General features: G+C 38.8%; 1 protein-coding gene across 1 annotated transcript in view; it reads left to right on the top strand.

The window, feature by feature from the left end:
• The window catches only part of lsamp (limbic system associated membrane protein), a 78,946-nt gene that overhangs the window by 1,140 nt on the left and 57,284 nt on the right, over positions 1-20,522 (top strand). The gene's annotated exons all lie outside the window — the stretch shown is intronic.

Genomic DNA, 20,522 nt, shown 5'->3' with positions numbered 1-20,522 from the left:
TTATGAATAGCCTAGCACTTTCAGAGTGCCATGTACAGAATTACAGACTTTACATAATTCTCTGGGTTGAAGAGTGAAAGTGGTGGGCCAATCAGTGAACTTGGAGGTTTATCATCAAACCTTACATTTTGGAAACAAAAATCTCTTGTTGCTTAAAAATATCAAAAATGTGTCTTTTGAAAATGACACTTAACCACATTTATATAAATGCATGTACTGTTGGACCACAAAGCATATCTTTTTTTTAAGACATCACATTACATACACAAGATTTTTACTATTTAATACACCAATTAGGCTACATAAAACACATGCAAGATTTAACTTTGTACAGATACAGATTTAACTTTCCCAACACTGGCATCTCAGTATAAATACATGTTAATCATTTAAGGGGAAGAGATTCCTTTTGTCGCGTGTTATTTAGTGCAGACAGTCCACTGAAAATACATTTAAATTTAGTCATTTAGCAGACACTTTTATCCAAAACGACTTACAAAAAGTTCAGGGAGCCAAAAATAGTGTTTATTTTCTAAGAAATGCACCAATTGTATGAATGAAAACAAAATAAAGAATAAGGGTGCTACCACAAATGCAGCTTGGAGATGGGTATACAGGGGAGGGTATAGGCTAATATTGATCTGTAGAAATTATTGTACGCAAACAGCGCTGTGGAAAAAGTATGCATACAGCGTACACCACTGCTCTGTAGGTAACTTCAGGACTAATGCAGGAGCAGTGACGAATGATTGACTCTCTGTGCTTGCACTCGATGGGCCAATAGAGGTCTCCATTGGATCGGGTCAGCGGGTTGATAAGAGATCCGTTATTCAGGGTTTCCCTAAACCTTAAAGACCATGCGACAGAAAAGAAGAGCTCAGCTGACAATATGACATGCATAACATCATAAAATTAAAGGAGTTATTTACCTACAAATGAAAAAAAGAAGAAAAAAAACTTACACTAACTAACCCTCTTCTCTCAACAGGTGTTGTTCTGCCTTTTGTTGAAACTAGTAACTTTTTATTAGCTCCTATTGTACTATTGCTCTTATATAACATATCGGTTATTGCTCCCTGAACTCTTTGTAAGTCGCTTTGGATAAAAGCATCTGCTAAATAGAGGATTATATAGACTGGCATTGATGTTCTTCACAGAAATCACATTTAGTGACTTAGATTAGTCAGTGTTCATAACATTTACATTGAGTCATTTAGCAGATGCTTTTATCCAAAGCGACTTACAAAGAGTTCAGGGAGCAATAAGTGATATGAAATAAAAGAGCAAAAGCACAATAGCTTATACAAAGTTACTAGTTTCAACAAAAGCTAGAACAACACCTGTTGAGAGAAAGAGAGACAGAGGGTTAGTGTACAATGTTTTTTTCATTTGCCTGTTAAGTATTCACAGAAGAAATGACTTTGAAGTAGATTTTTGAAGGTTTTATGAAATACATCATAAAGCTTTGTTTGTGGATTGTTTCATCAGATGACTGTGCAGTGTGTAGGGAAAGATCATTGACCCAATGCTTTCAATAACACATTGTGTGAAGACAAAAGACACAATAGACACAATCGAAAGAACAGGAGCAGTATACTTCTGAGTGCTCAACAGAATCAAGAGCCCACGCTAGTACACTAAACAGGGCACTTGCTGTGGAAGACAATACAGTAGATTGGGAAGAATGTGCGAAAAGAACTAAACATCGTCTGTTACAGCCATAATGTGACACACAAACTGATCTTAGTAATTCTCCATTAGAACAGTAGGATGTTGTGGTGAACTCTTATCCAAAATAACAGAATATGGAAAGTCCAACATTGATTTGCGTGGCGTGCAGAGCTGCAGCGATTATTCATTCCAGTCAGGCAGCGTTTGCTTTTGATGGCTGTAGAGGAGAACAGAGGCGGAAATGAATTCTACTGAATCCACTCGCCTCTACATTTATTGACTTTCTGTGCAGCTCCTGTTCAAGGGTTTCGGGTGGAGCAGAGGTTAGAAATCCCACGCTACCTCATTATGTGTCTGAGCTCAAACGCTTCTTAATTCTTGGAAATTGTTAATCGCACAGTGGATGTATTTCTCAGCAGAATTCTGATCTTACTAAATTTTTTCAGCACCATTGTATAATGTGATGGGGGTAGTGCTGTAAATGGCCGCTTGCAGCCGTAAAAGTTAATACTGTGTGTGTACAATTGGCTACACTGTAAAAAAATTAACTGTAGTTTAAGTCATTTAAAATTAAATTATATTAAACAGATCATTTGTAAAGCGTTTGTTGAAATCTGTGACATTTTGCCTAGTGCTCAAGTTAGCAGAGGTGTCGATCATATCACACTGTCAATCCTCCTTCCTCCACTGACTGAACCCTTAGCCGTTAGAGAAAAAAGTTAAAACTACATAAAGACATGTTTTATGCTAACATTGCACATATGTAAGAGACAGATGATCTGTTTGTGAATAGGTTTGACTGTGATGAATTTAAAATTATTTTCATTGGAAAAATTCAACGTTTGTGCCTTCAACTACTTAATTTGGCTGATTGTATTTTAAGATAATTCTTCTAGATCAATTGGCTGGATTTGAAAGGTGTCAGCTTTTGAAACTGTTAATATAATGGTTAAAACATTTACATTTAGTCATTTAGCAGATGCTTTTATCCAAAGCGACTTACAAAGAGTTCAGGGAGCAATAGTACAATAGGTGCTAATACAAAGTTACTAGTTTAAAAAAAAGCCAGACCACGACCTGTTGAGAGAAGAGAGAGAGTTAGTTTTCTTAAAAAAAATTCCACAGAAGAGATGGGTTCTGAGTTTTTTTTATGTTCCAAATGTGCTGGTTTTACAGTGAAAAAAAACTCAATATACTGAGAGAGAGAGAGAGAGAGAGAGAGAGAGAGAGAGAGAGAGAGTCTGTAATACTTTAAGATTCTGCGGCTGGACATGAAATAAGAAGACATTAACTTTATCGGCTTAGCTGATAGAGAGACAGATATAAATATAAGATTTTTATGTCACATACAGTTATATATGTATCCAACCTGTAGACTGTCTAAACTTGCATTAGCAAAATAACACTGTTATTAATAAAAGAGAAGGAAGGAGGCGGGAACCGGCGATCATAAAATTACTTTTAATTAAATTAACACACGAACCACAACATAAAATACAGGCCTGGTCCTCCGTCACTGATGGTCCGGTCGGTCGTCCTCTTATGCAACACAATCTCCTCTGTGATACGAGGCCACGCATCCCGGCTCTCGTCCTGCCTACCTCGCTACAAACACCTTTTTAGTTGAAGAATAGCAAGAGACAAATGGAGAGAGAGAAACTGACATTACTCTGCACCACTTGTACGCAGCCCAGCTGCAAGTACTTTTGCAATACAAATGTTATAAAAATACAGAAATATAAAGAGTGGCGATCTGAGAATCGGTTTCATACGAATACTGATGAATAAACTCAGTGTCATCATCATGTGATCGGTGTTGAATGATGTCAGAAATTATCTGCAGGTTAAACTAAGCCGACAGCAGCTCTCATCTCGTCCCATGAAGGTCTTTGTGTGGTTATAACCTCCGGAAATGAAGATATCATCGGGACAGGACAGAACGACGAGTTGACTTTCAGTTGTCATGACAACCTTTTCAAACACAATGCAGTGGGAGCGTGTAGCACACAGGAGGACTCTTCATCTGCTTTCTCTTGAGCTTTTCATCATCCTGATGTTGTCTTGTCATTATGGAATCTAAGCATTGATAAAGAAAGACGTGTGTGGTTATATTGTCAATTATGCTGTTTTAATGCCTAAATACCGGGACAGGCTAATAAACACAAGTGCGTTAGCTACTAAAGACTTAAAGGGATCATACGGCACAAATACGTGTTTTTCTGTGTCTTTGGTGTGTTATAAGTTGCCCGTGCATGTATTAGACACGTAACAAAAGATGTATTCTATCGAAAAGGGAATGGTCACCCAGAACTCTCTTCAATGAACCGAAGAGAGCGCATGTAACTCCGCTCTTCATCAGGTTACACTGGCTCCCTGTTGCCGCCCGCATAAAGTTCAAAGCAATGCTCCTGGCCTACAAGACCAACACCGGATCTGCACCATCGTATCTCCACTCACTAATGCAGATCTATGTTCCTGCCAGATCACTGCGGTCTGCAAAGGAACAACGACTAGTGGTACCATCCCAAAAAGGAAAAAAGTCACTCTCCCGTACCTTCTCTGGATCTGTTCCTACAAGATCAGCAGACTTGGTTGCCATCTTCAAAAAACGCCTTAAAACGCATCTCTTCCGTCAACACGTCGCTGATTGATTTTTCCTAATTCTCTTCCCTTTCCTTCTTTATAAAAAAAAAAAAACTTACTAACCTCACTATTCTTAGCTTTTTATACTGTGCTAGGCTTTAATGGACTAGTTTGATGCACTTACATTTTACATTTAGTCATTTAGCAGACGCTTTTATCCAAAGCCACTTACAGATGAGGAAACATTGGAAGCAATTATAACAACATAGGCAACAAAATACATAAGTGCATCAAACTAGTCCATTAAAGCCTAGCACAGTATAAAAAGCTAAGAATAGTGAGGTTAGTGAGGTTAGTAAGTGTTTTTTTATTTTTTTCTTTTTTTTTTTTTTGAAGGAAAGGGAAGAGAATTAGGAATAATCAATCAGCGACGTGTTGACGGAAGAGATGCGTTTTTAGGCGTTTTTTAAAGATGGCAACCGAGTCTGCTGATCTTGTAGCAGCTGGTTGATCGTTCCACCAATGTGGAACAGATCCAGAGAAGGTACGGGAGAGTGACTTTTTTCCTTTTTGGGATGGTACCACTAGTCGTTGTTCCTTTGCAGACCGCAGTGATCTGGCAGGAACATAAATCTGCATTATCGAGTGGAGATACGATGGTGCAGATCCGGTGTTGGTCTTGTAGGCCAGGAGCAAAGCTTTGAACTCTATGCGGGCGGCAACAGGGAGCCAGTGTAACCTGATGAAGAGCGGAGTTACATGCGCTCTCTTCGGTTCATTGAAGACCACTCTTGCCGCCGCATTCTAGATCATCTGGAGAGGTTTGATTGTGCAAGCAGGAAGTCCAGCCAGAAGCGCATTGCAATAATCCAGTTTGGACAGGACAAGAGCTAGGGATGCTCCGATCCACCTTTTTTGCTTCCGATACCGATTCCGATACCTGAGATTCAGTATCGGCCGATACCGAGTACCGATCCGATACTAAGGTAAAAATTTTAAAGTGCAGAATTACTTAATAAACTATGTGCATTGCTGTGCAAGACATCAGGCTCGACTTAACATAAATTTCCTGACCCCGTAAAACAAAATAACAAACTAATGATTCACAAATTTAGTAAATAGTTTATTAAACCAGCACCGGTGCAAAACAAATGAAAAATAAAACAAAAGTGTTCACTATCTTTGGACAAAAGACATTCAAAATTAAAGTGCAAATTAAGCAGCTGAATATAACAACAGCTTCACTAGCTTGATAAACGGGTATAAATAAATGGAAACAAAATCTCTTAATAATTTTTAAGAAAGTGCAAAAATAATAAAAAAATCAATTCGCAAAAAAAAGCTGCTGAAATTGAGCAAAAAAGTACTAGCTTTACTGCTTTAGATATTCAAAATAACATGAATCAGATCTTTTTAATGCTTTAGTCACTAAAGCAAAGTCCACTTAACTAAACTAAAGTTTAGTGAAAATAAAATTTAACATCCAACACAGAAACAGATGAATAAAACACTAGCTTCCCTAGCTGAGTAAAACTGCACATATTTGTTGCATTTAACGTGGCATTTTGTGGCACAAAATTCTCATCCAACCAGTGTGCGGTTAAACTTAAAAGCGACACGTCGCAGCTCCAGATATCTGTTGTAAAACTCACCGCATTGACATCTTTAATTTTTTATGATATGTGTTTGCTTTTTGACTTTTCGGTACAGTTCAAGGTAGAGTTAAATATTTACGCTTCGGCGTGTCGTACTGCGGCTCCAGGTGGTTTATAAGGAGTCTGAAGCCATTATTCGCAACGACGGACAGCGGTTGCCCATCCATAACAATGAAAGCGGTGGAACTTATTGGCGTAGCTGTTGTTAAATAACTCCAAATGACAGATATTTTGGCTCGCTCCATGCTGTTCGCTGCTATTTGTTCACTTGTTCACGTGCACTACGTACAGAGCACGTTGCTAGCGTATGATGTCGCACGTTGCTAGCGTATGATGTCACACGTTGCTAGCGTATGATGTCGCACGTTGCGCAATGCGCAGCCGCCCACGAGAGAGTTTAAGCGCCGGTGTCTCCATGAACTTTTACATCGTCTAGCACAAATTTTATGTCAGATCGGGTATCGGTGACAAATTGCACCGATACCCGATCTAGAATTTTATTACGTATCGACGCCGATACCCGATACGAATATCGGATCGGAGCATCCCTAACAAGAGCCTGGACTAGGACTTGCGTAGAGTGCTCCGATAGGAAAGGTCTAATTTTCCTAATGTTGTAGAGGATGAATCTACAGGACCGGGTGGTGCTGGCAACCACCAACCACACCAACCACACAATCACTTATGTATTTTGTCAACCGGTAGCCAGTGGAGAGAGATGAAAAGGGGTGTCACATGAGCCCTTCTGGGCTGTTGGAAGATGAGTCGTGCTGCTGCATTTTGAACCAGCTGGAAGTGGTTTGATAGCTTTGCATGTAGACCAGCAAGGAGAGCATTGCAGTAGTTCAATCTTGAGATTACCAGGGCCTAGACAAGGAGTTGTGCCACAGGCTCAGTGAGGTAGGGTCTAACCTTGTGAATGTTAAATAGGACGATAGTGGAATTGCCAAGCTGGATGGTGAGATCGTGTTGGACCGTGGGGTGTGCCGGAAAGACGAGTAGTTCTGTCTTGGCCGAGTTCAGATGCAGGTGATGCTCTTTCATCCAAGCTGAGATGTTATCTAGGCAGGCTGTTATGCGAGCTGCTACAGTGGTTTCGTCTGGGTGAAACGAGATGTAGATCTGGGTGTCATCAGCATAACAGTGATACGAGAAGCCGTGTGCCCGTATGATGGGTCCTAAGGATGTCATGTAGATGGAAGAAAGCAGCGGTCTAAGCACCGATCCCTGAGGGATCCCAGGGATCATATGGTGAGCAGTGGACAGCTAGCCCCTCCATGACACCTTGAATGATCTGCCGGAGAGGTAGGATTGGAACCAGTGGAGGGGAGCCTGAGATTGTTAAGGATGACAGGGTTGCTAGCAGTATCTGGTGATTGACCGTGTCAAACACTGCAGATAGGTCTAACAGAATCAGTACCGAGGATTTTGATTCCACTTTGGCTAGCCGCAGTGTTTCTGCGACCGATAGCAGTGCAGTCTCCGTGGAGTAGTTAGTTTTTAAGCCAGACTGCTTGTCATCCAGTAGATTGTTCTGGGATAGGTATGAGGAAACTTGGTTGAAAACTGCCCTTTCAAGAGTTTTCGCAATAAAATGGAAGAGAGAGACAGGTCTGTAGCTGTCGATAATAGTAGGGTCCAATAAAGGTTTCTTGAGTACGGGCGTGACGTGGGCCTGTTTGAATGTGGATGGAAAAGTGCCGGTGAGTAGGGAGGTGTTGATGATGTATGTTAGTGCAGGTGAGAGTGTGGTGCATGTGGGCTGAAGGACCTTATGAAGGTGAACATTATTTCTGTGGTTCTTCTTATATACTTGTAGAGCGGTTCTCACTGACCTTCAGAGACCAACTGTTGCCACAACATTCACAACACTGGTTTCTAATGGTTTTGTCATCTTTGTGTTGTTGTTTTGTACAAGCAGAATCAATGTCTTTCTCGCCCCGGCCTGTTTATCTCACTAGACGACGGATCAACGGATCATGGAATTACCTGTTGAAAGTCTTTAGGTCTACACCAACAAAAACACACACAGACACATTTTCTCAAACATCAAATTTGTGTCCAGAAATAAAGAGTAATGTTGGTGATAATGTTGGCAAGCACCTTTAGAAATCATTGATGTGATACATGAACACTCACACACTGAACAGTCATTTTGTTTAGATTGAGAATGCAGACAGTAGAGCCGTTCATTATTCAGTGTTTAAAAAATCCATCTTCAGTCGTCTCGTGAGATTCTCCAGAGCGTTCCCTAAACCTCAATCCAAAACAACCTTAATATCCTTTAGACCATTGGTTCTCAAATGTTTCGTTGTACGGGCCCCTTTGTGTTGAGTGCATCGCTTTGCAGCCCCCCATACAAACAATTATCATCTTATATACACCGGACGCGACCAGCGCAACGCCAAACGACAAAAGACATTAGAAATGAATTAGAACCCATTATAGTTAAAAATCTTGTCCACACTGGATTCAGCGGCCATTAAGAACAAGCAGATTGTCATGTCGCATCTGTCACGTCTCGTGTAGACACAGTGTTAATCTTAGCATTTTAATTTAACAAAAAAACTAATTCTGTTATACAATGCTGGAACATCATTACTTTTTTTTCAGTTCAGTTTATTATTTATATAGCACACACAAACAAAGGCTTTACACAAAAGAAAACTCCAAGAAAAATAAAGACAAATAACTAGATGTTAAAGGCTCGAGACAACAGATAGACCTTTAGCTTAGATTTAAATAGAGGGACATAGGACAGGGTTGCTGGTATTATTTTTATGATGTTTGATTGGATATACAGTAATTTATATCCAATCAAATATTTCATATAATGCTACGAAATCTGTGGCCCCCCTGGATCCATCTTGGGGCCCCCAGTTTGAGAACCTCTGCTTTAGACTAACTTCTGTGCTTTGATATCACTTTTGTTTTTTTTCTTTGTGAAATTAATATTTGTACTGTTTTCTCCCAGAGTGCTTTGTGTGCGGGCTCTGTCCTCTCTCACTCTCTCTCTCTCTGCCCTTCTACATCTCAGCGGGGTTTGTAAACCAATTGAAATCTAATTTGCGGTGACCATTAGTGAATAATTGATGTGTTGTTGGGCATTTGTACAAGACTATTGAAGCACATCGACAAGTTGTGCTGTAGACACATGTTGAGCTTTAAAGTGTCTGACTGAATCAAACATCAGTGAGAAGTCTCAGAAGTTTTGAGTTCATACACATAAAGACATACGCATGCAAATAGTGATTTGTTCAAGCAGAACACGGAGCCTGTGGCCAAGTGGATAGTGCTCTGGGCATATAAACGCAGCTGCGCTTCAGGCGACCCGGGTTCGAGTCCTTGCTCTGTGTCCTTTCCCTCTCATCCTTCTTGCTTCTTGTCTGTCTCAACTGTCCTACGAAAAACAGAAAAGACCAAAAAAAAGAAACACAGAGTGATCTGTGGCATATGTACTTGATCCTGACTATTACTGCTTGACATAAAACCTTTTAATCTTTGCATTTCATATAAAACCAATACAGAACACGCTCTCAATCCAGTTGTCTGTCTATTCTGATTTCATTAAATTTATTCAGCACTTGATGGCTAGATAATAGTTTGTGTGGTGGGTTATTATGTTGACTTGATTTCTCAATTGACTGCTCTGATAACTGACTTCAATATGATTTGTACTCACTTGTGTATGTGGCTTTCGGTGATGTAAGTTTCTAGTTAAGGTTAATACATGAAAAAGTGTGTAACATTGACATACCATTGTGGCATCGAACGATGTCTACAGTGAAACATTGCGATGGACGATGACATCACCCTGTGGCATTGATAAGTAAGGCACGAGCTGCTGCACAGAGACACAGCTTTTATACAGGGTGAGCTGGGCATTTATACATTCATGCGTGTGTCATCTGTACAGCACGAGCTTCACAGTTATATAGTGAGGTTTGATTGTATTCTTATTCTATATATTTTTTAGGTTTAAATGAGGCATATCTTTATACAACACAGGTTGCGCAGACACACATCTTCTTAACAGTGTGCAAGCTTATATGCCCCTTAGCCTTGTACATATTTGTTTAGAACCCAACTTGCACCACGTAGCACAGTGACAGTCATGTGATGAAAGTAAAACAATTGTTGGAATCACGATGCCGCATCAACATCGTCATTTGTGTCAGTCATTAGATGAACGATGTTTCTCACAGATATAATAATGCAGAAGAACAGTATCGACTCTCAGTGCTGTTGAGTTCACAAATAGACTTGATAAGCACGGAACTCATTTATATGCTAATTCTCTAAAGCAACATGTCATGCATTAACTGCTCTGAAAATCCTCCATAATTCTGCTGTCGGAACTCACAGCTTCACTGCTGCTGTGATTCAATTATGTGATCACTGATGTGATCCTGTGCTGTGATTCAACGATGTAATCTGGTGATGTGATCCAGTGCTGTGAATCAGTGATGTGATCAGGTGCTGTGATTCACTGATGTGATCCAGTGCTGTGATTCAATTATGTTATTCACTGATGTGATCCAGTGCTGTGATTCAATGATGTTATTCACTGATGTGATCCGGTGCTGTGATTCAATGATGTAATCTGGTGATGTGATCCAGTGCTGTGAATCAGTGATGTGATCAGGTGTTGTGATTAAATGATGTTATTCACTGATGTGATCCAGTGCTGTGAATCAGTGATGTGATCCAGTGCTGTGATTCACTGATGTAATCCAGTGCTGTGATCCAGTGCTGTGAATCAGTGATGTGATCCAGTGCTGTGAATCAGTGATGTGATTCAATGATGTTATTCACTGATGTGATCCGGTGCTGTGATTCAATGATGTAATCTGGTGATGTGATCCAGTGCTGTGAATCAGTGATGTGATCAGGTGTTGTGATTAAATGATGTTATTCACTGATGTGATCCAGTGCTGTGAATCAGTGATGTGATCCAGTGCTGTGATTCACTGATGTAATCCAGTGCTGTGATCCAGTGCTGTGAATCAGTGATGTGATCCAGTGCTGTGAATCAGTGATGTGATTCAATGATGTTTTTCAGTGATGTGATCCAGTGCTGTGATTCACTAATGTGATCCAGTGCTGTCATTCAATGATGTAATCTGGTTATGTAATCCAGTGCTGTGAATCAGTGATGTGATTCAATGATGTTATTCACTGATGTGATCCGGTGCTGTGATTCACTGATGTGATCCAGTGCTGTGAATCAGTGATGTGATCAGGTGTTGTGATTCAATAATGTTATTCACTGATGTGATCCAGTGCTGTGAATCAGTGATGTGATCCAGTGCTGTGATTCAATTATGTAATCTGGTGATGTGATCCAGTGCTGTGAATCAGTGATGTGATTCAATGATGTGATCCAGTGCTGTGATTCACTGATGTAATCTGGTTATGTGATCCAGTGCTGTTAATCAGTGATGTGATCCAGTGCTGTGATTCACTGATGTGATCCAGTGCTGTGATTCAATGATGTAATCTGGTGATGTGATCCAGTGCTGTGGTTCAATGATGTAATCTGGTGATGTGATCCAGTGCTGTGATTCACTGATGTAATCTGGTTATGTGATCCAGTGCTGTTAATCAGTGATGTGATCCTTTGCTGTGATTCAATGATGTTATTCACTGATGTGATCCAGTGCTGTGAATCAGTGATGTGATCCAGTGCTGTGATTCACTGATGTGATCCAGTGCTGTGATCCAGTGCTGTGAATCAGTGATGTGATCCAGTGCTGTTAATCAGTGATGTGGTTCAATGATGTTATTCACTGATGTGATCCAGTGCTGTGATTCACTAATGTGATCCAGTGCTGTCATTCAATTATGTAATCTGGTTATGTGATCCAGTGCTGTGAATCAGTGATGTGATTCAATGATGTGATCCTTTGCTGTGATTCAATGATGTTATTCACTAATGTGATTCACTGATGTGATCCTTTGCTCTGATTCAATGATGTTATTCACTGTGATTCAATGATGTTATTCACTGATGTGATTCACTGATGTGATCCTTTGCTCTGATTCAATGATGTTATTCACTGATTTGATCCGGTGCTGTGATTCACTGATGTGATCCAGTGCTGTGATTCAATGATGGAATCTGGTGCTGTGATTCAATGATGTGATCCGGTGCTGTGATCCAGTGCTGTGATTCAATGATGGAATCTGGTGATGTGATCCAGTGCTGTGAATCACTGATGTGATCAGGTGCTGTGATTCACTGATGTGATCCAGTGCTGTGATTCAATGATGTTATTCACTGATGTGATCCGGTGCTGTGATTCACTGATGTGATCCAGTGCTGTGAATCAGTGATGTGATCAGGTGTTGTGATTCAATTATGTTATTCACTGATGTGATCCAGTGCTGTGAATCAGTGATGTGATCCAGTGCTGTGATTCACTGATGTGATCCAGTGCTGTGATTCAATGATGTAATCTGGTGATGTGATCCAGTGCTGTGAATCAGTGATGTAATCAGGTGTTGTGATTCAATTATGTTATTCACTGATGTGATCCAGTGCTGTGAATCAATGATGTGATCCAGTGATGTGATTCAATGATGTGATCCAGTGCTGTGATTCACTGATGTAATCTGGTTATGTGATCCAGTGCTGTTAATCAGTGATGTGATCAGGTGCTGTGATTCACTGATGTGATCCAGTGCTGTGATTCAATGATGTAATCTGGTGATGTGATCCAGTGCTGTGAATCAGTGATGTGATAAGGTGCTGCGATTCAATGATGTTATTCTCTGATGTGATCCAGTGCTGTGAATCAGTGATGTGATCCGGTGCTTTGATAGGGTGAGGTTATTCACAGATTTGATCTAGTGCTGTTATTTAATGATGATATTCAGTGCTTTGATGTGATTCACGTGTGTTATCTGGTGTTGTGATTCTGCTGATGTGATTCTTTGATGTGATTTTGTGATATGATTTGTTGATGCTTCATTGATGGTTCAGTGGTACTTTGTTTTATTTGTTTCTTTCTATCAATGTGAACATTTGCTGGTTAAAACTCTTGACTTCTTACTGCTCTGACAGTGAAGTCCACTTCCATACTTCGGTTTTACTTGATTAAGTGTTTTCTTTGAAGTAAATTCAGATTAACCAATGAATAGATGAAACTGAATAGATTTTTTCCACTTCCTCATGGAACGGCAGCATATTTTAAGAAACAGCTGAAATCTCACAGTTTCTTACATTTTTGAGCTAGTTCACTCTTGAGATGAAGCACAGTTTCAGCTTCTATTAATGCTGACCTGATTCTACACCTGAAACACACACACACACACACACACACACACATAAACACACACACACACACACACACACACACACACACACACACAGTTTCCTCTTGATAAAATATCTTACCCTTGAAATCTCTAGATCGCACCATAAATTCTCTCTCTCTCTCTGGTAATTGTTAATGGTTGTGTTGGACTGCACATAACATGACATGCTTCATTTTCTTATCTTAATTGGGTTATGGTGTTTACTGTTGACTCATTATATAACAGGTCAGTGGAAATCATAAGAACAGATTCCATTCAATTCAAACAAACAGAGGAATTTTATAAGCAGGGTAAATAGTAATGCCATAATGTTACTGAGTGCAGTTATAACTTCAAACTGCTGTTATGTGATGTAAGTTTAGCATTAAAGACTTAGTATTGTAAATTAAGCATTAATGTGACAAGAAGTTAGTCTTTGCTCTTGGTTGGGGCTGGAATCGCCTGAGCTGGGATGGTCAGTCAGTCTGCAGGCTCTCGCAGGAGGAAGGCACAGGATTTTCAGATGTAGCTGTCATTATCTTTAGCTAGGGATGGGCATGTGATGTTCATCTGAGCCTGGGATAATCTCTCCCCCCGAGGCGGGGGAGGAAGGCAGAAAGAGATTAATTAGCTAAACTGCTGTTCATTAATTTTATTTATTTATTTAGCATAGTTTGCATTAAGTGAATGCTTGGCTGAAATCTAGATTTAAATTGGGCGAGTGTGTCTGACCCTCGAATAGTATCGGGAAGGCAATTCCATAGTTTAGGGGCTACGTCGGAGAAAGCTCTTTTGTGGATTTAGTTATTCTAGGTGTTATCAAAAGTCCTGAGTTTTGAGATCTTAGAGAGCGTGATGGGTTGTAGTGTGATAGAAGCTCTGTTAGGTAGGTAGGGGCTAAACCCTTTAAGGCTTTATAAGTGATTAAAAGAACTTTAAAGTCAATACGATACTTAATGTGTAGCCAGTGAAGGGTTGATAACATTGGGGTTATGTGATGGTATTTTCTGAACTAACTGTAGTTTGTTTATTGATGATGAAGGACAAACACTAAGTAGCACATTACAGTAGTCAAGTCTTGAGGTCATAAATGCATGAATAAGCTTCTCCGCGTCAGCAACACACAGAATATTTCATAATTTGGCAACATTTCTAGGTGGAAAAGGGCTGTTTTTGTGACATTTGAGATGTGATTTCGAAATGAAATGAAAGGTTGCTGTCTAATATAACATCTAGATCTTTTACTGTATTTGTTGGAGTAACAGTACATCCTTCAACTTGCAGTTTATAATCCAAAATATTCTGTTACGTGTCTTTGGTCCGATAAGTAATATTTCTGTTTTATTAAAATTTAAAGGAAGGAAATTACAGGTCATCCACATTTTTATATCTTCGATGCACTCAATTTGGATAGCTGGGAGGAATCATCTGGTCTTGATGAGATATATAGCTGAGTATCATCTGGATAGCAATGGAGGCTAATTCCATGTTTTCTAATAATGTTTCGGAGGGTCAGCTTGTATATGAAGAATAGCAAGGGTCCTAGAACAGATCCCTGAGGTAATCCATAGTTTACTTGCGTTAGATTTGATGATTCCCCTTTTAAATGGAGAAAAAGTAAGATCTGAACCATTGTAGTGCCTGTCCCTCAATACAGGTATAATTGTGTAAGCGATCTTGAAGTATATTATTGTCTACGGTATCGAACGCAGCACTAAGGTCAAGCAGGACCAGGAGTGAGATGTTACCTTTATCTGATGCTATAAGCAGGTCGTTTGTAATTTTAACGAGCGCAGTTTCAGTGCAATGATGCGGTCTAAAGACTGACTGAAATTTTTCGTGTATGTCATTATTTTGTAAGAAAGAGCACAACTGAGTGCACACAAATTTTTCTAGTATTTTAGACAGGAAAGGGAGATTTGAAATCGGTCTATAGTTTCCTAGTTCATCGGGTCTAAGTTTGGTTTCTTAAAAAGAGGCTTAATGACGGCCATCTTAAAGGGTCCTGGGACATGGCCTAGATTAATTACAGAGTTCATAATGTTATAAATGGGCTCAATCGCAACGTGTAGTAACTCTTTTAATAATTTAGTTGGTATGGGGTCTAATGAGCAAGTTTTAGGTTTAGATGTTTAAAAAAATCTGTAGCTTTTCGGTTTCTCTGTAAAAAAAATCATAAATTCAGTTCTGCCAAGGTGTGGCAAGGTGATGTCTGTTTATTTGTTACTTTTGCAACTGTGCTAAATAATATCCTTGGATTGTTTTTTAGTTTCTATCAGGTTACGGAAGTGCTCAGCCTTTTAGTGCCTTTTTAAAAAAGATTGCACTCTCTTTCTGGGACCTCTAATTGAGTTTACGTGTTCCTCTTTTAAGGGTGTGAGTGGTGCTATTGTACTATGGGGCTATGTTTTTTTCATTAATCTTTTTTGCCTTCATATTGTAAGTGCGACAGTTTATAATGTGTTAGAGAAAACAGATCAGAATAGTTAAATAGTTTTTTCACACAAAGGATCAACTCCTGGCTTTATCTGAGATGCAGAGTTTGTCACATTTGAACACACAGGCTGTAGGGTGTCTACCGCAGGTACACTCCACCAAAGGTATTCGGTGTGAAATCATTGCTCTGCTCCATTCTGCTGTGTTTTGTGTGTGTTATTCAATTAGTTTTAATAAGTGAAGATGTGAGTGACTGGAGATCAGGCCAACATTTTTTCAGCACAACATAATTTGTGTGTGTGTGTGTTTGCGCGTGTGTGTGATTTTATATAAAAAGAAGAATTTTGTGCAGTTCATTCAGTCCATGTACAGATGAATCAGTCTTTTATTGGATGAAATCATGGTTGGGAATCGTTTGAATTTTATTGATTCCGATTCTGCTTATCGATTTAAATTCTTATCGATTCCACAGTTGAAATAAAACATTTACAGTAGATATCAACCTGTATGGTCGTTTAGCCTGCTTATTGACTTATTGACCGTTTTGTACACATTATCCATGTTTTTTCTGATTTATTACAATTTGAATTACAATAGCTGAACTAAATCAATGTTAAACTGTAGTAACTATAATGAAACTATGGTTAATTTGTGGCTCCTGTGCTTTTTAAAGCAAACACTATAGTTAAACTAGGCTTACTATAGTAAAAATATTGTTAATTTTCATAAGGGCTTTTTGAGATATCAGCAGAGCACAGATTCAAATTTGAATCTCAAGTATCCGATTCCTATTCCATTTGTTTCCCAACCCTAGTTGGAATAGTTTACAGTAACACCAATTGACCTGAGTTTGTTGATACACTTACACATAAAAGCAGGTTTTCTTGTTAAACATCTTTGACCCTCTCAAGGAGTTCTTCAGTGAGATGTAATTGACTTTGAACTGCAGTCGGTGGATTGTAAATGAAGTCTGATCTGATTTCAAACACTCAGCTGTCATATGAGAGACTAAAGAGCGTCTCAGATTGTGAGTTACCGTCAGCTGTTTGATTCTCAGAGTCATTTGACATCCTTGTATTTACCAGAAAAGAGTTCAGACTGTTACTCAGAACACGACCCACGGGTCTTTTTGACTTGACGTGTATTTCTGTCCGTCTGACAATCATTATCCTGTGATGGACATTTGTTTGCTCAGTGTTCATTTCATGCTCGCTGGCTTTCAGAACTCTTTTACAGCTCAACATGAGATGATGAGACTTTATTGCATTTGTTTTTATAACACTTGTATATGTTTATAAATGAGGTCATGTTCTGTAGTGTTCATGCACATACACCGTAGTAACATTTGAGACTACATGTACTGTATGTGACGTGTGTAAATCCTTGAAAGATATCAAATGTTAAAAAACACCTGAACATTGCTGATGTTGTAACGGTCACAGTGAATTTCTTTCATTTATTTGTGTAGTTAAGGCTGTTTGACATTGTGTTGTTGGACCTCAAACACCCAACATGAAACATTTTATCCCAACGGTCTCCCAAAGTGCTAAACACGTCAGATTGTTCTGAGAGTCTTAAAAACGTGTGAATGACTTTGGTGTGTATTTGTGTTCTGTATAAAAGCTTTTGCGTCATCTGAAATGTAACATAGAAACCTTCATTATTAACAATAAACTTGAACATAAAACTGAGATAAATTGATGATGATACATTTGGTTGTTTTGTTTTTAACTTATTTTAATAAAGGTGATATACTAAAAGTTGTAAAAAAAATGATGTGACTATAATGATATAGTTTGATCCACATTTTTGCGTGTGATTATTGATATGAAATGAAGAGGATGAGAGCTGAAGTGAGGATGTGTAATTACATTAATGGCTTTTTTACAGATGAATTGGTCAGCAGAAAGTGTGTATCGATCACAGTTGATGAATGAACAACACAGCACAGTTAGAATGATGGATAGAGAGGCAGGTGTGTGTGCGTGCGTGTCTGTGTGTGTTTGTGTGTGTGTGTGTGTGTGTGTGTCTGTGTGTGTGTTTAAGGGTTTAGGGATAATTTGATGTTTTGGTGGATTGAATCAAACGCTCCACACAGACGAATGATTGACAGTAACACAAATCTTTGATCTTCATCCAATAAAACTTGGATCGTAAATGTGACGAATAGGATTGAGCCAATAAAAGCTATTCATATCAGAATTATCAACACGCCCTCAGCGTATTTATGCTAATGAGGCCTCATTTTTACATTTGCATAACACACACGGTTAAAGATTCACATGCAAACGAAGCACAAAGGAAAAGAACACATTAGCATTTTAATCCTGATCACTGTAGATTTATGCATTATTCATTAGTCGTTTTTATATTTGACACAGAATTCTTACAATTAAATCTACCCAATGAAAACTTAATCTTAGATATCAAGAAGATGTGTATGAAACACCAGTATGAACCGGACGGTAAGAGGATCAAGAGTTCATTGGCTAGTTTGTACCTTTAAAACATTCAAACCATTCATTCTCAGTATTTGACATAAGTTCAGATATTTTCAAGTGATTTGTAATTATGTTCAGTTTTCCGGAATGAAATACACTTAAGGTCACGTGTCAGTTCTCACTGGTCTCATTTTCATTCATTCTAAACTCTTTTAAACATCTTGGTGACATCAAAAACAGCAACATCCTCAAACTCTTTCTGCATTTGATCTGTCCATTTAATAAGCTCACAGTCCGACAGGTCAGGGTTCATGTGAGAAATAGCCAGATGTTATATCATGGGAGCAGACCGATGATGATACTGAAGGAGGACATCAATGATCTTCACAGTATGAAAACACAATGAATCATTCATGACAGACCTCAGTGTTTATTTGTGTGCTGGGTAGCACAGATTCTGGTGATGTCAGAGATGCGTTCAGCTGTTTTGGCCTCCAGAAGAACAATAGAAGTCAGAAAAGTGAAAGTGATTTATTATAGTAGCAGCAGCAGCAGACCTTAGTGATGTGAAGAATACTGATGATTCTCCATCTGTTCAACTCATTCTCATCCACAAACTCCAACTCTTTCATAATAAACACCAGACAGTTTTTCATCAATAGTAGAAATTATAGACTTTTTAAATTGTTTTATTATTTATTTTCTTAATAAAACATTTTATTTTATTATTTATTATACACTTTCACATACAGATCAGAGGGTTCTTCACGTGAAATGAGTTCTGATATCAGATATCTCACATTCCATATCACTGCTTCATGGTTGTAATGTAGAATAATGAAGGAATAGCCCATTATTGGGGTGTAAATGTGCATTTTGCTGTTAAGATTGTTGGAGTCAAAGGTCTCTTGGTTTATTGTTTTATTAGAATAAAGAGGATTTTCTTCCAATGCTTTGAAGGAGGATGATTTTGTGTTCATATTGAGTAGAGCAGCCAGGAAGATTCAAAGTCAATCTAAGTTCTCAAATTTAAAACGGAATGTTTTTAAAGAATATTCTCTATTTAACCAAACAAACAATTATAAAATAATTAAAGGTGTGCTGCTGCTGTGGAGATTACACTTTTAATTTGTTTTCTGCATTTCCATGTTAATGAGTTTTTCAGTTGAATGATTCGATCTTTAATGATCAAAGTTCACACACACACGCACGCACTATATCACATGACATGACATTCTGTGTTGTGTTTGATTTTGGTCTTGCGTGTCACCGGACGTCTGAGCACATGATCATCCACACAGCTGAATGGATGATACCGCAAAAATGTTATATTAAATGTTTTTGTAAATAGTCTACCTGTAAATGTGTCATTTGTGTTTTATTAACCCAATGCCCAATGCAGTTCAGAGAACTTTGTTTTTTAAAGAATTTTTTATTACCAAACACTATAATAAAACATAGTTTATGTGTATTTTAAGATTTCATTCAACATGCCCCCATCAGGCTGAACTACGCGAAGACACTAGACATCCGACAAAGCGTTCTGTATGTATTCAGTCAAGAATCTGCCCCACCTAAATGTATAGCCACGAGGCGCTACTGATGTAGAGTAGATCAGGATTAGAAGCATGTTTGAGCCTCTTGTCTTTGTCCTGAGGCTTGTCTTGATTTATCTTCGTCGTAGATTAATAAGAGTCTCTCGTGCAGATAAACATGTTGTTTTGGATTTGATAATTACTATGGCAACCCTGCAGGCATTTAGCCGAGTCAAGTGAGATTGCGACGAACTGAATCTTTTAAACGGGCCGATAGAGACAGACACGAGCACTTTGAGACGTCACGTTCTCACACGGTCTCTCAGATGACACGAGAGCAGACCGGCTGAACCGTCACGTCCAGCTGTGATTTCCTTTCTATACCTTCAGATACTGCTGGGATTTTTGATCTGTCATATCTTACTTTACGGAGGGAACATGAAGTCAGAATTGAGTTTCATTCTCATCAGATGTACATCATTTATTTGAAGGCTCATTCTCGATTAATGTTATCACACCGTCAAAATGTCATACCGGCCCATGCCTCGTCTGTGCTACTTTATATTCGAGATATAGAAAGGAAATCTTCTCTCTTCTGTTGCTTTTGGAGGGAGTTAGATGAAAAGGTGAAAGGGATTTTGGATCAGAGTTTGTCAGAGATAGAAAAAGGTTTACTGGTGTTATTAAACATGAGCGGCCTGAATAAACAGATGTAGAATATTTTTGTTAGAAGAGTCACAGGTGTGTTTAACTGCAGCTGAGCGCAGGTGAACTTAAAGAGTCTCTATATGTGTGTGTGTGTGTGTGTGTGCGTGTAACCCTACAATATCTGGACTGAATGTCCCCACAAAGTTAGTTATTAGGGATGCACAGTATATCCAAATTATCAAAATATTGCAAAC

This window comes from Barbatula barbatula (assembly GCF_947034865.1).
Source record: "Barbatula barbatula genome assembly, chromosome: 19".
NCBI lineage: Eukaryota > Metazoa > Chordata > Actinopteri > Cypriniformes > Nemacheilidae > Barbatula > Barbatula barbatula.
Note: the sequence above shows the minus strand (reverse complement) of the source record. Positions and strands in the feature narration are given on the sequence as shown.